The sequence below is a fragment of the Microcaecilia unicolor genome, chromosome 1 (assembly GCF_901765095.1).
Source record: "Microcaecilia unicolor chromosome 1, aMicUni1.1, whole genome shotgun sequence".
NCBI lineage: Eukaryota > Metazoa > Chordata > Amphibia > Gymnophiona > Siphonopidae > Microcaecilia > Microcaecilia unicolor.
Window position 1 is genome coordinate 151,145,857 of NC_044031.1, and position 14,060 is coordinate 151,159,916.

Genomic DNA, 14,060 nt, shown 5'->3' on the forward strand with positions numbered 1-14,060 from the left:
AGGAGATTGAGCGGCAGCGGGCAGGCAGCGTGTGCAAGCCAAAGCTGAGCCTGCTGCGACCGGAATCGCTGCTGGGCGGGCTGAGGTGGAAGCAAACGGCTCGTCGCCATCATCAGACTGAGACTCTTGGGGAAAACAAATAGCTGCAGGCAACAGCAAAAGTGTGAGTCACACTGCAAGCAGGGAGTCCATGCTTGCAGAATTAACAAGAAGAGAGCCCAGAATAGTCTAGAAGATGTGAGCAATATGGCCACAGGGGAGTATAGGCTGCCTGTTGATCAAGAGGAGAGACTGGGAGCGCTGTCTAGAGGAAGAAAGGGAAGAGGGGATAACAAATCTCACCAAACATTCAAACCCTCCCTCTAGCAATGTTGAATCACTACTCTCCCCATATTCACTCACACTGTCCAGTACATTCAGCTTTTCCTATACTCACCCAATCCCCTGTCATTCAATCATATCCATTAACTCACTCATCTCTCTGTCACTTAGAATTTCCATCCATTCACTCAGTCTTCTTGCCACTTTTAGCCCACCCATCCACTCATAATCCCCCATTCACTTACTCAGCCACCCTCTGCAAATCAAATCCCTAGTGTCTACTGACTCACTTGTCATCTCTCCATTAATTTACTCATTCACTCCCAGTATGCGCACTCACTCGGCCCTCTTAGTTTTTAAAAACATTTTTGCTTTGTTTAGCTCTTTTCCTTTTTGTAGCGGCTACTTGCAGCAGTGGCCAAGAAACGAAGATTGGAGGGAGGAGCGGGAGGCAGGAGGTAAAGAGAGTGGGGTGAGAAGGAGGGGAGATGGAGAAGGGCTGGAGAAAGAGAGAAGCTACTGGTGATAAGGATGGGGAGAAAGGGGGGGATCCTGGCAGAGATCAGAAAGAGGGAAGAAGCTGGAAGGAAGGGTAGGGAGAGAAACAGAAGACACATTGAAGGATGGGGAGAAAAAGGGGGGAAATGATGAATGTAAAAGGGTAGAGAGAGAGAGACACTGAATAGAAAAATTGGGAGAGGGGGTAGACGGATGGAAGGATGGGGAGAGAAAGAGGGAAAACAGATGGAATGATGGGGAGAGAAAGAGGGAAAACAGATGGAAGGATGGGGAGAGAAAGAGGGAAAACAGATGGAAGGATAGGGAGAGAAAGACATTGGATGGAAGGATGGGGAGAGAAAGAGGGGAGATAGATGAAAGGATGCAGAGAGAAAGGGAAGAGACTGGAAGGATGTGGAGAGAGAAGGGACACTGAACAGAAAAGGATAGAGAGCTAGAGAGACACTGGATAGAAGGAGGGGGGAGAGAGACATTAGATAGAAGGATCAGGAGAGAGGAAGATGGGTGGAAGGATGAGAAGACGCAGGATGGAAGGGTAGGGAGGGAGAAAGAAAGAAAGAGGAGACACTGGATGGAAGGGGAGAGAAAGAGGGGAGCTGCTGGATGGAAAAGGGGAGTAGTGAAAGACTGGAGAATAAGAGGAAAGGGCATGGGGAGAACAAGGGTGAGAAAAAAGATGAAAAGCCATAGGTAGATGAAGTAAAAAGAAGGAAATTAAAGAATGTATAGTAAGAATGAATTAAATCTGAACAGAGAGAGAGAGAGGCAGAAAAATATTGAAGAAAGCAAAGAAAAAGGAGAGAAAAATGACAAGTGGCCAGGAAACCCCAGCAGAAGAGTTAAGCAAAAATGAAGGAAAGCAGAATCTAGAGACTGGGAGCAACACAATGAGAAAAAGTAAATGGCCATACAACAAAGGTAAAATAATTTTATTTTTAATTTAGGATAAAGTAATATGGTACCTGTGTTAATAAAGTTTCAGAGACCAATACTTCCTTCCTCAGGTCAGGAGAGGATATCATAGCAGCATTATACTGACCTGAGGCAAGAGGTTTTGGCCTCTGAAAGCTCACTGAAAAGGATTAGGCTATTAAATAAATTGTCTGAAATCTGATGCACTGAAATGCAGCACTTTACCCTTGTGTGACAAATGCATCTGATTAGTGTGACTAAAGGTTGCTGGGGGAGGGGGGTAGAGAGAAAAATTTGTGCCCACCCACTTTAGGTTCAGGCCCATCCAAAATTGGCAGTCTGGCTACACCACTGTGTTCTACACCACGATTTTGTAGACCTCAATCATACCCCTCCCCCCCCCCCCCCCCAGCCATCTCTTTTCGAAGCTGAAGGACCCTAAACTCCTTAGCCTTTCCTCACATGGGAGGAGTTCCATTCCCTTTATCATTTTGGTGACTCATCTTTGAATCTTTTCTAATTCTGCTATATAGTTTTTGAGATACGGCAAACAGAATTGAATGCAATACTCTGAAGTGTTTGCATGTCTTTTTAAAGACTGCTTCATCCTAAGAGTTCTACCATTTGTGTGGAGAATTTGTCCTTCTACCTTAACAATAAGACTCCTGAGGTAGGCACGTTTGCCAAAACATGGTGCCATGTCGAGTTTTTAATAAACCAAACCCACTCCCTGCTTTTTGTTTCATTGTGTATCATGGGTTTCCAGTGTTCCTCCACTTTGTTGGATCCTCTCTAAAATACATAACACATAGACTTCATATCTGATGTGCAGACTTGGACGTTCATATTCTGAGTTGGACATCCTTTCTAAAATCCCGCTCTATATGTCCCTCAGAAAATCATAAGTAAACGGAAAAGCTGCTTTGCTTTGAAATTGTTTTTTTGAATGCTTATACATTTTTATCTGTTTTTCTTTTCCCTCTCTTCTCTTTTTTCTATAATTGATGGCGCCCTTTTCGCTCTCTCTCTACTTTTCGATTGTAAACCATTTTGAGTGTCCCCTTGTTGTGGTATAGCAAGTAGTTTTTAAACAATAAATCATTTCCTATATAGTATACTAGCCATTAAGCCCGTTAAAACGGGCGACATTTCCAGCTACCCTCCTCGCCGCCGCTCCCTCTCCCCTCCGTGCTGGGCCCCCTGCACTGACCTGACAGTGCCTCTCACCTCCGTGTGAAAACTCTGCTGCTGCCTGCAGCACTTCCATACGGAGGTGAGAGGCGCTGTCAGGTCAGTGCAGGGGGCCCGATACGGAGGGGGGCAGGAGCGGCGGCGGGGATGGGGGGGGAGGGTGGAGGTTGGTGTGTGCGATGTTCGTTTCCAAGCGGCAGTGGCAGTGGCAGCGTCCGACAGTCCAACTCCATTTCCCTCTCTGAAATAGATACTTCTGTTCTGTTTTCACAGAAGAAAATCCTGGAGAAGGACCGCGATGGACTGCAAAAAGTACAAATGAGATTGAAGTGGATAGAGCACCGTTCACGGAAGAGAGTGTGTATGAACAACTTGAAAAGCTAAAGGTGGACAAAGCCATAGGGCCGGATGGGATCCACCCTAGGATATTGAGGGAGCTCAGAGAGGTTCTGGCGGGTCCTCTTAAAGATTTGTTTAATAAATCCTTGGAGACGGGAGAGGTTCTGAGGGATTGGAGATCGGCGGATGTGGTCCCACTTCACAAAAGTGGTGATAGGGAAGAAGCTGGAACTACAGGCCGGTAAGCCTCACTTCAGTTATTGGAAAAGTAATGGAAGCGATGCTGAAGGAAAGGATAGTGAATTTCCTGGAAGCCAATAAGTTGCAAGATCCGAGACAGCATGGATTTACCAAAGGGAAATCGTGCCAAACGAACCTCATTGAGTTCTTTGATTGGGTGACAGGAGAATTGAATCAGGGACGAGCTATGGACGTAATCTACTTAGATTTCAGCAAAGCTTTTGACACGGTTCCCCACAGGAGGCTCTTAAATAAACTGGATGGGCTGAAGATAGGACACGAAGTGATGAACTGGATTAGGAACTGGTTGACGGACAGACGCCAGAGGGTGGTGGTGAATGGAATTCGCTCGGAGGAGCGAAAGGTAAGTAGTGGAGTGCCTCAAGGATCGGTGCTGGGGCCGATTCTGTTCAATATATTTGTGAGTGACATTGCCGAAGGGTTTGAAGGTAAAGTTTGCCTATTTGCGGATGATACTAAGATCTGTAACAGAGTGGACACCCCGGAGGGAGTGGAAAACATGAAAAAGGACATACGGAAGCTAGAAGAATGGTCTAAGGTTTGGCAATTAAAATTCAATGCGAAGAAATGCAAAGTGATGCACTTAAGAAGTAGAAATCCACGGGAGACGTATGTGTTAGGCGGGGAGAGTCTGATAGGTACGGGCGGAGAGAGGGATCTTGGGGTGATAGTATCTGAGGATTTGAAGGCGACGAAACAGTGTGACAAGGCGGTGGCAGTAGCTAGAAGGTTGTTAGGCTGTATAAAGAGAGGTGTGACCAGCAGAAGAAAGGGGGTGTTGATGCCCCTCTATAAGTCGTTGGTGAGGCCCCACCTGGAGTATTGTGTTCAGTTTTGGAGGCCGTATCTTGTTAAGGATGTAAAAAGAATTGAAGCGGTGCAAAGAAAAGCTACGAGAATGGTATGGGATTTGCGTTACAAGACGTATGAGGAGAGACTTGCTGAACTAAACATGTATACTCTGGAGGAAAGGAGAAACAGGGGTGATATGATACAGACGTTCAAATATTTGAAAGGTATTAATACGCAAACGAATCTTTTCCGGAGATGGGAAGGTGGTAGAACGAGAGGACATGAAATGAGATTGAAGGGGGGCAGACTCAAGAAAAATGTCAGGAAGTATTTTTTCACGGAGAGAGTAGTGGATGCTTGGAATGCCCTCCCGCGGGAGGTGGTGGAAATGAAAACAGTAACGGAATTCAAACATGCGTGGGATAAGCATAAAGGAATCCTGTGCCGAAGGAATGGATCCTCAGGAGCTTAGTCAAGATCGGGAGGTGGGTCTGGTGGTTGGGAGGCGGGGATAGTGCGGGGCAGACTTATACGGTTTGTGCCCTGAAGTGCACAGGTACAAATCAAAGTAGGGTATACACAAAAAGCAGCAAATATGAGTTATCTTGTTGGGCAGACTGGATGGACCGTGCAGGTCTTTTTCTGCCGTCATCTACTATGTTACTATGTTACTGTTCCGCCCTCTGACATCATCACGTCTTGACGCGAGGTCGGGACAGAGAGGGAAGTCTCTACTGCGCATTTGCAGGTGAGTCGGTCACTTGCCATTTATATGTTTGATTGTACAGTTGAACTAATAGGCACCATTATGGTCAAAGATGCTCTTCTATCAAGGTGATGTCTTTTTCACTTGTTGCTTGCATGCAGCTTTAGTTTGCTGGCTGCAGCTTACAATATGGAAAGGGAATGGAATTTGATATACCTCCCTTTCTGTGTTTTTTGCAACTATATTCAAAGCAGTTTATATAGTATATACAGGTACTTATTTGGACCTGGGGCAATAGAGAGTTAAGGGCCCCTTTTACTAAGCCATGGTAGGCTCTACGCGTGCCCAACGTGCACGAAAACAGACTGACCACCCGAGTACCGCGTTCCTTTTGCGGTAATTTCATTTTTAGCGCACGTCTGCTATGCGCGTCTCAAAAATAATTTTTATTTTCGGACGCGCACCAAGTGGCATCTGATGCGTGTAGGTCATTACCGCCCAAATTTTTTACTGCTAGGTCTATGGCTGGCAGTAAGGTTGCAGACAATTTTGATTTTGCTGCACGTCCATTTTCGGCAAAAATTTTAAAACGGCAAATCAAAGTCCACTGCACTAACCACTAGGCTACTCCTCCAATATGGGCTTTGTTTTCCTTTTGATTACTATGTGTAGCTGAGACTGGCCACCCCTGTGAGATGATCATTATACACATTATACATTATACACATTATACACATAATATACTTTAATAGAAACCTGAACCATATTGCAACACTTGCAATATGGTTCAGATTTCTATTAAAGTATATTATCCCTGTGTCAAACAAGATGAAACAAACTACATGATACTTCCTTTGCAAGCATCATGACCGTCACTTCACAAAGTTATCCGTGCAATTCAACTGAAAAATTTGTAATACCACCACTGGCTTACTTTCCAAAGATGAACACATTATGTAATTCAATCTAAACCTCATGCTAATGCCAGACTGTATCCATATTATTATTTTTTTAATTCTCTCTTTATGATTCAAAACAAACCCAGGAAGATTCCTTTTTTCACATTTTACCACCTGAATCTGCAGCTGTTGGCTGACACTGTCAAAGTCTTGCAATACCAAACTCATGTGTAAATATCATCAAGAGAAGACATTTGTAATTAATTCCAGAAGTTTAGTTCTTGCTCTGATCAGGGAACAGAAAGAGAAGAAGGAGCGGCCCTAACACGGATGGGGTGTTGGTCTTTGAGGAATGGAGGAAAAAAAATTGTAAAGGGTAGAGCTGAACTGCCTTGCCAGAAATGCGGAACAATTTTACGGTCAATTGGTTAGAGCATCTGGAGCTGTACATCACAGCCTTTAGTGCAATGTGAAGCCAGCACACACACTGACTAAGGCTGCAGTTCGTAATGACTCTGCTGTCAAATCTAAGTGGAAACCAACTCAATTTACTGCCAGGTTTAACTGTGGCTTTTAAGGGACATTATTCCCCACAGGACTGCTGTCAAGATAAGTTTAGTCTTCTAAATGCTCCCTACAGGCAGCTTTCTCAAGAAACCAAACATGGCAAGAAAGGATTACGGCCTGAATTTGAAGTGTGCTTGCTGACAAGATGCTTGATCATGAAGTTTTCTTTCTTTCTTTCATTTTTTTAGATAAATATATCTGGCAATCCTGTCAGTGTAAAGTAATTTGGTGGCTACACAAATACATAATTCATAAACAAAGACCAGAGTAATGCATTCATGTCAACCAATAAGCCATGGGCATCATATATGAGAATGTGGCAGAGACAAGCAACACTTGTGAGAAAACAATACATGAAGTAGAGCACTTTCAAGTTATGTTCAGGTCATGATCTCCTAAGCTCATACTTATGATCCACCATGCCAATGTTAGTTTCATATATCATGAGTAGAGATGTGGAATTTTCATAGGTTTGCTTTCCTCAGACATGAAGGGAAATGAGACAACCAACACTTTTTGTTCTGTTTAATTTTCCATGTTGCTTATGTGTATTTTAATTTTGTTTAAAATATTCTACATCTTTGGGGTAATGTTAGAAATAGTGTGTACTCCAGAAAAATTCAGCTTTTTCCCCCCTGTCATTTTGGGTTAAAAGTGAAATGAAATGAATGCACATCCCTAGAAAACTATACTTCAATTTAGTGGCTGAAATACTGTCTTAGCCATAAAAATGTAAAACATTAATGGGAGGAAAATATATGAAATACAAAATATAAATGATGATTGAAGGAAATACATTCTGAATATAAGGTCACTGGGGGGGGGGGGGTCCCTTTTACTAAGCTGTGGCAAAAAGTGGCCTGCGGCAGTGAGAGCGCATCTTTTGGGCATGCACTGTGCCAGTTTTTGCCGTGTTCTAGGGGCCGGAAAATGGACGTGTGGCAAAATAAAAACCAGGCTGCCTCCATTTTTGGCCTGAGATTTTATCGCCACCCATTGACTTAGTGGTAAGGTCTCATGCCCTACCTGGGCAGTAGGCATGCAGTGTCTGTCCACTGCCACTTCACACAAGGTAAGTGCCACGTGGTGCTGCGTGTTTTTGGCATGTGCCAAATTCAGAATTACTACCCGGAGAATGCGGTAACCAGGTGGTAATGCTGATTTGTTGCGAGCTGGAAACGCATAGGCCGTTACATGCTTTTGTAAAAGGGCCCTTTAAAGAGATATAAAATGTGTATTGGATAGCAGTTTCCTTAGCATGTTGTTTTGAGTAATTTAGGCAAACGACTAGTCAAATTCCATTGCTGAGCTCTGCCTTCTAAATGTTTTATTAATTTATACTGTGATAGGAAACACAGACTTTAAGCAACCTAAGCCAAGGTTTGTCCTTGATTTCAGGAAATAAAATTCTCCTTCTTCTCATCATACTAATGCTTAGAGAAAACAATAATCCTTAAAAGGCAAAAAATAGTTTAGCAGATGTTTTTCCTTGAATGTTCAGCTAGTATTATTGAGCACTACTTTTAAGTCCTCATTAAACAAAGGACCTAAATAAAGGCCCTAATGGGGTTCAAAGTGGATGAGGCTATACGGACTGTACACTAGCCATCCAGGGACGCTCAGTGAGGGCTACAAATAAATCCACATTTCAGGATATCCATCTTTAATACTCATTGAATGCTGCTACATATATATAAAGCCCCATTATAGAGAGGACGTGGAGAGGGAAATGAGACATCCAGGTCAGGATGTGCTCAATTCCCACAGCATTTTATAAAATACCTAGGACATGCAGGAGTGCATATTCAATTGCTAGAACATCCAGCAGGCACAACCATTTCAAAAGATAAAATGAAGAAGAAGAAAAAAAAAAGCATCCTGATGCCAGAAATTATACATTTGTGGCTGAAGGAATGCAGATAGCAGGCCCCAAGTTGGGCCAAATATCTCTAAAAGGGGCACCTGTTCCACTCCACTCATTATTTTATATACCTCTATCATGTCTCCCCTCAGCTGCCTCTTCTCCAAGCTGAAAAGCCCTAGCCTCCTTAGTCTTTCTTCATAGGGAAGTCGTCCCATCCCCGCTACAGCTTTCTTGAGATGCGGCGACCAGAATTGGACACAATACTCAAGGTGCGGTCGCACCATGGAACGATACAACGGCATTATAACATCCTCACATCTGTTTTCTATACCTTTCCTAATAATACCCAACATTCTATTCGCTTTCCTAGCCATAGCAGCACACTGAGCAGAAGGTTTCAGTGTATTATCAACGACGACACCCAGATCCCTTTCTTGGTCCGTAACTCCTAACGTGGAACCTTGCATGACGTAGCTATAATTCGGGTTCTTTTTTCCCACATGCATCACCTTACACTTGCTCACATTAAACGTTATCTGCCATTTAGCCGCCCAGTCTCGTAAGGTCCTTCTGTAATTTTTCACAATCCTCTCGCGAATTAACGACTTTGAATAACTTTGTGTCATCAGCAAATTTAATTACCTCGCTAATTACTCCCATCTCTAAATCATTTATAAATATATTAAAGAGCAGCAGTCCTAGCACTGACTCCTGAGGAACCCCACTAACTACCCTTCTCCATTGTGAATACTGCCCATTTAACCCTATCCTTCAACCAGTTTTTAATCCACAATAGGACATTACCTCCTGTCCCATGACCCTCCAATTTCCTCTGTAGCCTTTCATGAGGCACCTTGTCAAACGCCTTTTGAAAATCAAGTACACAATATCAACCAGCTCCCCTTTGTCCATGTTTGTTTACTCCTTCAAAGAATTGAAGTAAATTGGTCAGGCAAGATTTCCCCACACTAAAGCCATGCTGACTTGGTCTCAGTAATCTATGTCCTTGGATGTGCTCTGTAATTTTGTTTTTAATAATAGCCTTTACCATTTTTGCCGGCACCGGTCAGACTTACCGGTCTATAATTTCCCAGATCTCCCCTGGAACCTTTTTTAAAAATCAGCGTTACATTGGCCACCCTCCAATCTTCCGGTACCACGCTCGATTTTAAGGATAAATTGCATATCACTAACAGTAGCTCCACAAGTTCATTTGTCAGTTCTATCAGTACTCTAGGATGAATACCATCCGGTCCAGCTGATTTGCTACTCTTCAGTTTGCCGAACTGCCCCATTACATCCTCCAGGTTTACCGTGAATTCAGTAAGTTTTTCTGACTCGTCCGCTTGAAATACCATTTCCGACACCGGTATCCCACCCAAATCTTCCTCGGTGAAGACCGAAGCAAAGAATTCATTTAATCTCTCCGGGAGCTGATACAACTGTCTTGCGTGCCAAAATATAGCTGCCCATAGTGATCAGTGGCTTTTAAGCCACTGACAGCTCTGGGCACATTTAAGCCAAAATATTCAATGCCAGGCAATGTCTGGATACCGGTATTGAACATGCAGGGTCAGGTTCTGTCCTGTAAGTTATATTGTGTGCTAGCCATTATTCAGTGCCAGTACCTGCACAGCTAAGAGGACAACGATATGTCTTTGTTTTATGCCTCCTGTCTATCTACCTAGCTATGCGGGCACTGGCACTGAATAAGAATAGCCCACATAACTGCTAACTCCTCCCCCCATTGAGCAGAACTGTGGCAGTCAGAACCAATGTTCAGCAGGACTGCCTGGTTAAGCATCGGTGAATACCGGTGGCCCCTATATTTACATCTAACACCCTGATGGCCTAGTGTACATGACTGGGGTCAGTATTTGTTTTTAAATTAAAGTTCCAGGTTACATAATTTAGCTGCAACAAGTTTTGCTGAATAAAACCAGTGTTTACATAGTTTTTTGTTCCCCCACCCCCAATATATAGCATACAAATATAAATTACATTCTTTTTTTGTTGTGGTAACTGTCTAACCAGCATTATGAGTGAGAGGACCACCCTAACCTGCTGATTGACCCAAGTTCTGAGGAGGCCCTCCCTTTGGTATGTTGGAGGACGAAGCACCACCTCATCTCTCCCCTCAGACAGCAAACTGCCTTGAGCTGCCCCTGATTCCAAGAGGTATAGTTTGAGTGGAACATGTACAGTGTACAACCACACATTTACACCTTCTTCAGAGCAGGTATAAATTTATGTGTCAGTATTTTAACATCATTAGAACTGGATCAGAGAGCCTATAATTTAAAAGTACAAAGATGACAATGTTCTCTTTATAAAATAGGTGCATATAAGTATCCAGTTATAAAACCATACTCTAGAAAATTTACTTCCCTTGAATGTCCAAGTGAGATATTTTCCCAATCAATACTAGGCTAATGGAAATCTCCCATTATTATTGTGCTGCTGATTTGAATTTCTGCTACATTATCCACTGCTTTATCCTGGCCAGGTAGATCGTGATATACCCCACCACCATATCTTTCCTAGTCACAAATATAATTTCTGCCCATACTTGTCTTATTTCATTCTCCCTATTTTTCTTCACTTTGTGGTCTAAGAAAGAGAAAGATTGTATATAATCCATATATCTAGTTGGGATTGTTTTCTTCTTATATTGTATTAATGTGCAATCAGCTCTGTATTACCATTTGCAAGTGACCCTTGTAAAATGAAAAATTATAAATAAATGATTTAAAAAAAAAAAAAAAAAAGAATTTCTGCCCATAAAAGTTCCATGAGACTGATCTAGCTTGATTCTATGCTATCTTTAACACAATGAGGGCAGTTCTATAACTAGGCGCCTCCACTTAGGCACCACAATGCTGAGCAGAAACAGAATATTCTATAAAGGAAGCTAGGCCCCTCGATTCCATTTTTAAATACTAGCATAGCTAAGGAGCATCCCCCAAACAAATCTTTGCCCCTGACATAACTTTCTGTATTGGCTCTGACATCTTTGGTAGTCTGGAGGCTTCCTCCCTTTACTTTCCCACTCCTGACCCAATCCCCTCCCAAATTAAAAAATTCCGTAGTGTCTAGTGGCACCTCCTCCCCCAAATTACAAATAAAAATTCTTTGTTGTCTGGCAGCAACCCCCTCCACCACCTTACCCCTGGGCTCTCAGGCCACCCCAGTGCATACAGAGCCCCGTATTTTTACATGCAGCTCAGAATCAAACTCAGCCAGCCAGAATAGATTTCTGGCATATGAGGATTCACTGCTACAGCTCTGATAAAAGGGACAAAGATGAATGAAGTCATGGTGGTCTCATGTTTATTCCTTCCCTTCAACTAAAACATGGCATTCTAGTGGATTTGTCATGAGAACATCAGAGACATGGTTTCCAGGTGACCCACGTGAAGAGGACTTACTCAGATTGGCTGTGTTGGTGTGATTGACTTACAGGCCACCAATTGCAGAGATTGTTTGGGAGACCATGTGCACAGCCATGGAACGGGAACATATAGTGTGGTTGTTCAGACGCCCACATAGACTGGCTTCTCTCTCTGCAGAGACATTTCTAAAGAAACAATCTTGCTTTCATTCTTGCTCACTCCCCCCCCCCCCCCCAATTCTTTTAGCACATCATGGGCTAGAGCCAAAAGGACATCACCTGGATGGTTTACAGCTGCCTCAGAGATAAGATTCCCTCTGGCAGAAGCTGTTGTTGCCCCAGACTGTAAGCCATTGATATTTTTTCTTCTAATTAGAAATAGAGTAGAAGTGTTTATCTCTTAAGTGTGAGTCGAGCCAATTGGTATCCTGTGTAACCTTGGTAGTGAATAACTGAATTCTGTTTTTTCTTAGTAACAGGATTTGTAATTATTTTAGGAAACTCTTTGCATTATTAGGTATTTACTACCGAAAATAAATAAACTGCTATAGTTTTCCACGTATGTGGTATCAGTCTCTGTTGTCAGCATGTCAGGTAGGGCAATGTGAACCCCTGAACATCTCTGAGCCACAGTCATGCCCGGTCACAAAACACCTAGCCACCTGCCTGGGGTTACCTTGTGGCCACTTAGAGGGTCTATCCCCAGCATAGCTCAGGTCTGCCTGCACCTGCTGCTCATGCTCTAAACTAGCACTCTCCTCCCACCGACTGGGTCATAACCACCTTTGGGCGAGTCTCCTGCTCTCAAATTATCCCCAGTGATTTCTAGTTCACTGGAGTCACACTCCCAGTGGTCCCACAGTTCCCAGAAAGCACTCACAGACCCAACACACAAACCACCAGTCCCAGTCCAGATAGGCAGAATAAATAAACAAATGTGTTTAGTCTTAGAACTTGGCATAGTGGACAAAAAATGTACAAATAGCAAACAGTAACAGATAACTGAAAAACGGATCAATTAGAAAACAAACTAAACATGCATATACTGTCTAAACAGTACCTGGGAAGGTCAGGACATAAACTTCACCAAGCCTCAGCAAAGAGATCTGCCTCTCTTTCCTCCTGGGCTAAGTCTGAAGCAATAAGCATCTGCTGGGTAATTTCAAACTCCAGGCCAATCAGAGCCCAGTCAACAAGTTTTAAATGTATACTACTGCTTCTTGCTTCCTGTTTGTGTCAAACTAAAGAAAAAACACTCGGTTCTCTGTAACAGCTTTATGCAAAGAAACACCACCTGCTGGCCAAATAGGAGAAATACACTTCAGAATATAATCAATGCAGGAAAATATCCAATACATTTTACAGGCTTAAAACACACTGTTTCTTCACACACCCCTGTCTTGCCTACAGTACTTTGAAGAGGCAGGAGTGTTCCCATATACTCCTGCCTCTGGCACTGCCATCTTTTAAAATGGTGGCATCTTGACCTTGATCCAAGGATGCACTCAGTGGGTTCAGTTTGTCAAATAAGGAAAATGTTCCCTTTTTTGAAAATCTGAGCAGGTCAGGTCTGGGGGGCTCCTAGACATGAGGGAATGTTTATTGTTGAGTCAGGTTGGGGACGGTGATGTGTGCTGCTGCTAGACAACAAGGAATTTTTATTTCTAAGTTGGGGGAGTAGAGGAGGGTTCGGGCAGGGGAAGGGATGCTGTTAAATGCCAGGAAATTTATATTTTTAAGTTAGAGGAGGAGTTATGGGTTGGAAGGTGGAGGTGTACTAGACACTAGGGAACTGTGGTTTGATGGGGTGGGGGGGGGGGGAGCAGATCTAGTAACTTTTTAAAGAATGTTCCCTTCCTGTCAGTGCATGAGACAATTACCACTCATGCACTGACAGGGATAGGGACATTTTTGCAATAAGCCACGGATTACTGCTGCAATTTTACCACAGCAGTAATTTGCATGTGTATTAATTACTGCATCCCTTAAAACAGTTAGAAAAAACCTACTGCAGTACAAAGAGAAGAAAGCCACAGAGAGAACCCCTCTTGTAGTGACATACAATCAAGAGCTAGAAAATTTGAGAAGAATCATATAAGATCTACAGCCACTACGCCAGGAGGATGAGGTACTGAAAGAGATATTCCCAGTCCCACCAGTACTGGCCTTCCGACAGCCACCTAATTTGAAACAGGAATTAGTGAAAAGCAAACTCCCAATAGAAGCTCAAAAAAAAGAGAATGACACATGCCTCTGCTATAATCTCAGTCACTCACATGGGAAAAAACATTCAGAATA

At 43.1% G+C, this 14,060-nt stretch overlaps 1 protein-coding gene across 1 annotated transcript in view; it reads right to left on the reverse strand.

Moving 5' to 3' along the window:
* AGMO (alkylglycerol monooxygenase) overlaps positions 1 to 14,060 on the reverse strand; it is a 441,192-nt gene that overhangs the window by 184,733 nt on the left and 242,399 nt on the right.